The sequence below is a fragment of the Hippopotamus amphibius genome, chromosome 3, assembly GCF_030028045.1.
Source record: "Hippopotamus amphibius kiboko isolate mHipAmp2 chromosome 3, mHipAmp2.hap2, whole genome shotgun sequence".
Lineage (NCBI taxonomy): Eukaryota > Metazoa > Chordata > Mammalia > Artiodactyla > Hippopotamidae > Hippopotamus > Hippopotamus amphibius.
In genome coordinates this window covers 154,678,464-154,685,651 of record NC_080188.1, presented here as the reverse complement: position 1 = coordinate 154,685,651, position 7,188 = coordinate 154,678,464, and positions in this window count along the sequence as shown.

Here is a 7,188-nt window from a genome sequence, read left to right as displayed (position 1 = left end):
GGGAACAAGGTTTAGGGGGTCTTAGTGTGTTAATAAGTTGAAAAATTAGTGAAATTTAACCTCTGCCTTTTTATTTAGATTTGCTTTCTCAATATTTACTTATGCAGTTTTCTTTCTATCTGATAGGTTGCAGCATATTTTTCTCTCAAACAACCTGGCTTTCTTATAGATGTTCATAGAACAAAGGTTATTTAAGGAATATTTTCACTCTGATTTTTAAGACACTATAAGGAATATCCTTACTCTGATTTTTCTTTTTCCTTTTTTTTTTAAGAAAGCTCCCAGTGGCAGAGAGTCATTTCACTGTTGCACTCTGCGTGTTGAAGAATGAATTTGGAGATTTTAGTCCTCAGCCAAAAATGTAAAACTTGAACATAAGTAGCGATTGGATTATTATCTTTCATGATGGTTAACTTCATAGTTGTGAACTTTGTAATGAGGTGTTAAAGATTATTCTCTTTGCTTTATGGAATTGTTCAGGTATTTTAACCAGAAGGTTTGTATTCACATACTGAAAAAACCTATCAGTGTTTCCACCATGCACTTCTATTTTTAGGGGTTCATAACTTTGAGTCTTACATTCCTAGTAACATTTGTGCTTTCCTTAGATTATATTTTGTGAAGATTGGGGGAAAGGGTCTTTTAAAACTTCAGCCTTGGTATTTTATGTAACACAGTCTCTTTAATATATTAATCTGCACTAACATCTCTGTGATACACGCACGTCCTTTAGGGGTAATCACATCTTCTAGGTTATTTGTGTGCATTTGATTGGGCTTTTTGTTTGGAATCCCTTTTTTAAAGATTAATTCATGAGGTTGAAAAATGTATTATATATTTCTAATAGACTGGATAAAAGGATATGTGTCCCCAAAAGAGACAGGCTCTGAATGACCTTTGTTTTCTCCACTTTATGCTGATGATTTAAAACACTCTGGTCTTCCCCTCAAATCATGCATGCAAATAGGACAGCTGTGGTGTCTCAACTGGAAACAGGTGCTCAATAGTCAGGCTTGATAGTGATGGCAGGACAGGTTACAAGGGATAAGCTGATGGTGACTGGCCATTGGCACCACCCATGACTAAATGCCCTCTTTCTCTAGTGTGCCTATGGTGAGGTGGCAATAGCAATCACTGTCTTGTTTTGCAGTGCTCAGGAAGTGGGACATTCACTTTGAAAGTGCTTGTTTGTATTATCTCAGTTCTCTATGTGATCTCTGTTAGGTTTACCTCTGGAATATGGATTTCAGCAGCTATGCTGACTGACACTACATTCAAGTTTCTTAAGATTCTCTTTTTCAGACTTCGCTCCCCAAGACACACACATGCACGCACGCACGTGCACATGCACACACACACACACACACACACACACACACACACAGGGCTAGAAATGGGTAGCTTCCGTCTTATTAAATCTATTTGTAGTTTGCTGCTGCTTTTAGCCTTCCCCACCTCAGATTGTAATCTATGGAGTGGGCCCAACGGATACATTTTAATTTCAGTAATGGTAGATTTGTCCTGCTTTCTAAAATCTCTCTCCCTTTCATATCTCCACTCCCCACTGAGTCCATGTAAGAAAATTAATGGGTGTGTCCTTTATGGGAGGTGCTGAGTGAAAAATCTTTGAATCTGGAAGAATAGTAGTTGATTTCCCATGATGGAAATTCGATACCTTTTTTTTTTCCTCACAATAACTGGTTTGCTCCGGGTTCAACCCTCAGTTCAATACTTATTCTTGGTACTGGTTCAGATAGCATTTTCTTATAGGTAACTAATCAAGAGTGGAATTTGAGGTTACTGTCCAGTATAGTTTTTGACACTTGTGGATATGATCAACTAAACTGAACTTGACACTTTTTTTTAATGTTTTTTCTTTTTTTTTTTTAATCCATGAACATTCAATAACAAGTGGACTTTAGAGTACTGGTTGGGGAAAGGGAATAGTGCTTCCCCCTTCCCTCTTTTTTTTTCCCCTTTCCCTGGAAGATGCTTTGAGAGTGTTAGAAAGGGAAGAGCAGAAATTAATACCAGGAGCAACAAGGAAAGCTTTATAAAAGGTCATGTGGCCATTGTGGCTTTTATGAAGAAAGGGAGTTTTGATTTGAGCAGTTCTTTCTGTGCCTGCATCGCCAGTAGCTGTACTGAGGAGAAGAAACTATCACCTTAGGGGTCTGGAAAGGAAAAAGCCTGGCCTGTGGTTTTAATGGCATTCAGACAGATATTTAAACAGAATGGGTAATATTCACTTTCTGTCAAAGGATAGCTCTTAAGGTTACAGAGTTGTCCTTTTCTCTGCATGGAGCTGGATTTATTTGAAAAGGGAGTTAGTTTATTTGAATATTGGGACAACAAACTACCTATAGCCAAATTTCAATCTGCAACCCATTTTCCCTTTTTCTTGAGATAAGCTTGAGACAAAAATGAGTCTTTTTGAGTCCCAAATCCCTAAGTTACACTTTTTTTTCAAAGCCTAATTCACAAAATTCACAGTGGTGCTGACTGTGTATTAACCACTATTGGGAAGAATCCTGTAAACCTGCCTGTTGCCATGCCAATGGAGTGACTGAACTGGTGACATCTGTTTGAGCATGCTTTGTGTGGCTGGTGGAATGCCACCATTGTGCATACACTTTGTACATCAGGGGTGAAGGGAGGGTTTTCTAGATTATGGGGGGAGGGTAAAATTGGGGTTTTTTGTTGTTCCTTTTTTGATGGGGTATAGGGGTATAGTACTCAGCTTATGCCCTATATAACTTGTATAAAAACCCCTGAAGTATTGTGTGGGTGTGTGTGTGAGTGTGTTTGTTATATGTCTGGCAATTAAACCTTTGTCTTCTGGAAAGTAGTAAATTCTTTTCTTTTTTTCCTCCAGAAGTATTTGTTACAAGATTTGTAAATAAGAGCTCTACTTAGTTTGTTTACCAAGAACATGTTGCAGCAAACCTTATACACCGAATTCCCACAAGGTTGAAGGAAAGACTTTTAAGACTTGCCAGGTTAAGCAGCAGCCAAGTTCTAAGTAATTGTTCACCTTGATTCATCTTTCAGACTTCATTTTGCCAGCTCTCAAATTCCCAGTCTTCCTTAATTGTAGTTCTTAACTTTTTAACGTGCTGAGCAGGAAGGGTAAAAGAGAAGAACCTGCTTAAATCTGTTTAATTGTCCATGGGCTGAGACCGGGGCATCCCTTCATACTGCATTGTTGCTGAGTATATGTGATCAGACACCGAGGGTTGGGCATTCTTGCAATACCTTAACAGTGCTGAAATCTGCAGCATGGTACTAAGGAAGTTAAAGTTTGAATGTAACCACTTTATTTAAAAGTTTTTTTTTTTTAATTTAAATGAAATGGGGTTGAAGTGAACATGATTTTGTTGACCATGTTCGTGAATTATAGATGCAACATGCATTGGTAGACTTGTTGTGATGGTCTTTTGTGATACTTAATTTTTACATATCCCAATCTCTGTATGTATCTGCATAGACAAAGAAAAAAAAAAAAAAAACTCCTGCTTTCTTTTATTGAAGGGTTTCCAGGACTGCGTATCTGTTCCTGAGCTCTGTTTAAGTATGTGTATCCTTTGCTTGTATTTTGTATTAAAAAATAAGAAAAAGAACCCTTTATTGTTGAGCATGTTGGCATTGTCCCTTTTGTTATTTTTTTTTTTCTCTTTTTGGGACATAAGAAGCAAGTTATTCTTTTTCTGTATCTTTTTTTCTTTTGTAAACTTTTTTTGTTTTGTTTAAAAATGGCTTTATAAAAGGGCTTTTGTAACCCAGATGCGTGCTCTGTGTACTTCTTGTAATACTCTCAAGCAAATACACTGACTTACCATACAGCTGATCATCTTGGTCTGACAGCTCCCAGTCCAGCTTGACTTTAGGAGGAAACTGCTATCTGAATGAATTCTTTAGAAATTAGCAGTGACCATCACTGTTGTTGGTCACAAGAAAAGTATATCTTGTCTTATATTAGTACTTCAGAGTAAGGAGTCAAGAGGCAGTAGATTCTTTCACTTTGATTAATCAAGGGAGCACTAGGCTGGGTGAATGAGGATCCCTAGTTAGCGTTTTTTCTCATTCTCATGGCCAGGTTATGAAGTCATAGAGGGAAAAATTCTTAAACAGTCGTATACTAAAGGGTAATATTTATACTTGTAAAACAGACATTTACATTCAAATACCTGTAAAAACTACACTATCTTGTGATTTATAGTTAAATATTATCTCTTAGATGGAGAAGCTGGTACAAGATACTGTAGCTATTAGGGATTTTATCCTTTTCAACCTTTCCCCTTGTTTATATTCTTGCCTTGTCATCTAAATACTGTAATTAACATACAAACTCACCTTGGCTTTGAAATTAAGTGCTTTTTGCATGCTGTTACCCTTTAGTGGCTAGCTAACTTGTCATTTATTTCTTATAGAGTTGTTTGTCCCAAGTGAACGTTTACTTCAGAGGAACGTTAACTAACCACTTTTCCTCATCTGTAGATGTTTTATAATTAACATATCAAATTTCTGTTTCAGTACAATGCTGAAGAAATAGAGTCTGGTTTAAAGGACTTCAGAAACCATCAGGTAGACAAACAGAGGCGTAGAGGTTGGGTTTGGTAAAATACATTTGGACTCCCTCCCTCTCTCGACTCCTGTCCGTGGGCATTACTCTACAGTAACTTAACACTGTAGCTGTACAGCACTTTGCAGCTTATGAAGCATTTTTATTTGCATAGTACTTCATTCAGTTTTCCCAACAACTTTGAGATGGCTCAGATGTTGTGGTTCCTCCAATTTTACAGAAAATAAACTGGCTCTGGTAGGATGTGATTTGACATGGCTAGTATGTGGTACAAAAAGGCTTTGAATCAGGTCATTCTTTAAATTGTCACACCTGTTGGTTCTAAAGCCAACTCATGTTATCCTTTGTAAACGCATCTCTTGGGCCTAACTACTGATAATAAACTTTTGAACATACTGCTGTTCTTCAGTACCACTAAGTAACAGTGATACTTAAACCAGGCCAATGAGTTACATCAAAGATTTAATGGGAAAAATGTCTTTTCAATGAGATATGAAAATTTTTTATTAAATACTTAAATTTACTTGAAAATCCTTGCGGTCCCTAGATATGAAGCTTCAGCTTATGTAAAAGCTTTCATTTCTTTATATTTTTGATTATGTTTCAAAGTAATGACTATACAGAGGAAAATATGTCATCTTGACTGTACTGCCCTTACCTTTGCCAGTAGAGGGCAGTGTTTGTCCTCCGTATACTTAGCGAGTGGGACTGTTGCTTGCCCCGTCCCACCTTTAGATACGGTCCCCTGGGCTCAGCATCCGAAGTATCCAGGACACTCTACCACCTGCTTGGGTTAGAGATGTTCTGTGCTCAGGGTGCCCACTTAATATCCGAGTGTTGCCGCAGCAATATTTTCTGATTTCAAGTGCAGAAGTAGGATCTCTTGATGCATGCACATCTGTCTGCTTATGTTGTTCTCTTTTAACAAGTCCCAAAACCTATGTGGATGACATCCCAAGATGAAAGTATATGTTGAGATTTCAAAAATGCATCTATGAACTCTTGGCCCCGTTTTGAAACAGGTGTTGCCTTTTGAAATTACCCTCCAGCTCAAAAGCCTCATCTCTTTTACAAGCAGCCCTGATAGCACATTCATGTACAATACTGAGACTTCTTCTCAAGGTAACGTGGTACTTTGTGTTCCGTTATCTTGACGGCATGCCCCTCCGTCCCTCCATTATTGTAGTAGCATGGACAGGTACGCATTTGACATGTTTGTCTGGGCCACCACTGGGAGAAATCAGCATTACTCGTGGGTGTAACCCCTGTTTCAATATTAAAGTCCCAGATGAATATTGTGAAATAAATGCTGTGTTGATTTTGGGGTCAGGGAGTAAGAGAGTGCAGCCAGAGTTTACATCCTAGTAAAGAAAATAATTTCTTAAAAATATGATAACATAAAATGTGAAAGGTAATAATTTGCCTTGATTTAGTTCTAAGCTGGCACCCAGAAGTGATTTGTTTAAAAATCTAACTTTAAGGAATAGGCAGTAGATCAAGGAAGATCACATATTTTATTAGTAGTAGTAATGTTTTAGCTATTAAGTCGATAGGCATACACATGCACACAAACCCTTTTATTAGAATGTGTAAGACCACTTCCTTGGCCAATGTGGAATGTAATGTGTCTAGTAGGTAACACTTTTTCCACCTTAGGTAGGAACAAGAGTAGGGCTCTCCTGACTACATGCGATTAGGTTGGATGGGTTAGGTAAGGCTCGGAAGGAGGTAGAGAGTTACTGAAATAAGAAAAATGAAAAATTTTAGGGTAACTACCAATTTGGTAATTCTAGATGATTGGTTATGTGGTGAAAATTGATTCTCATCAATAAACTCAGTGTGTATAGTGATATAATTAATAAAAAGTAGATTGTGAAACACTTGTTCCCAAAAAGTGTATAGAGACAGTCACATACACTGGATCCTCCCTTTGTGACTATAAATTAGTTCCCTAATTTGACCTAATGGAATAAGGTACTGATCATTTAAGAAATATGGTTTTACATCTAAAGTAGTTAAGAAGAATTAAATAGCAAAGCTCTTTTCTAAGACGCTAAATGTCTTTAGGAGTCATAGAGGACTCAGTTGACATTCTGTTTAGATCTTGGAACATAATCTGGGGCTTCAGTAACCTGACTTCATATCTAATGCATGCCACATCTCAGTTACAAACTCCAACCTCCCCTTGTTTGGTCTTTTCCTCCTGCCTCTGACCTAATTTACAACTCTCTCGCTTTTCCTTTTTTTATTTTCATGAACAGTTTCTACGAGGTTAGTGTTTTTGAGGCAAATATATTGTTTATACTTGAACCAGCTAGCCCTAGAAGTAGTTTGGGAACCAGCTGTCCTGTAGAGAGTCTCACAGTTGGCCCAAGCACAAGATAAACAGCATTTCCTGGTAAACCTGGAACAATGCAGAGCTTAGATTCCAAAGCGCCATTGGTGGACACTGCTGCTGTGACTTCAGGTATACAGGACATACACAGTGCCTAGACAAAGAGTGCTTGTTGCCCTAGACTTTGCACAATGGGCTAGTCTTAGGCCATTGCAAAGCAGGTCACTCCTTTCTCAACTCACTTCCCTCATTCTCTTCCCATACCCTCAAG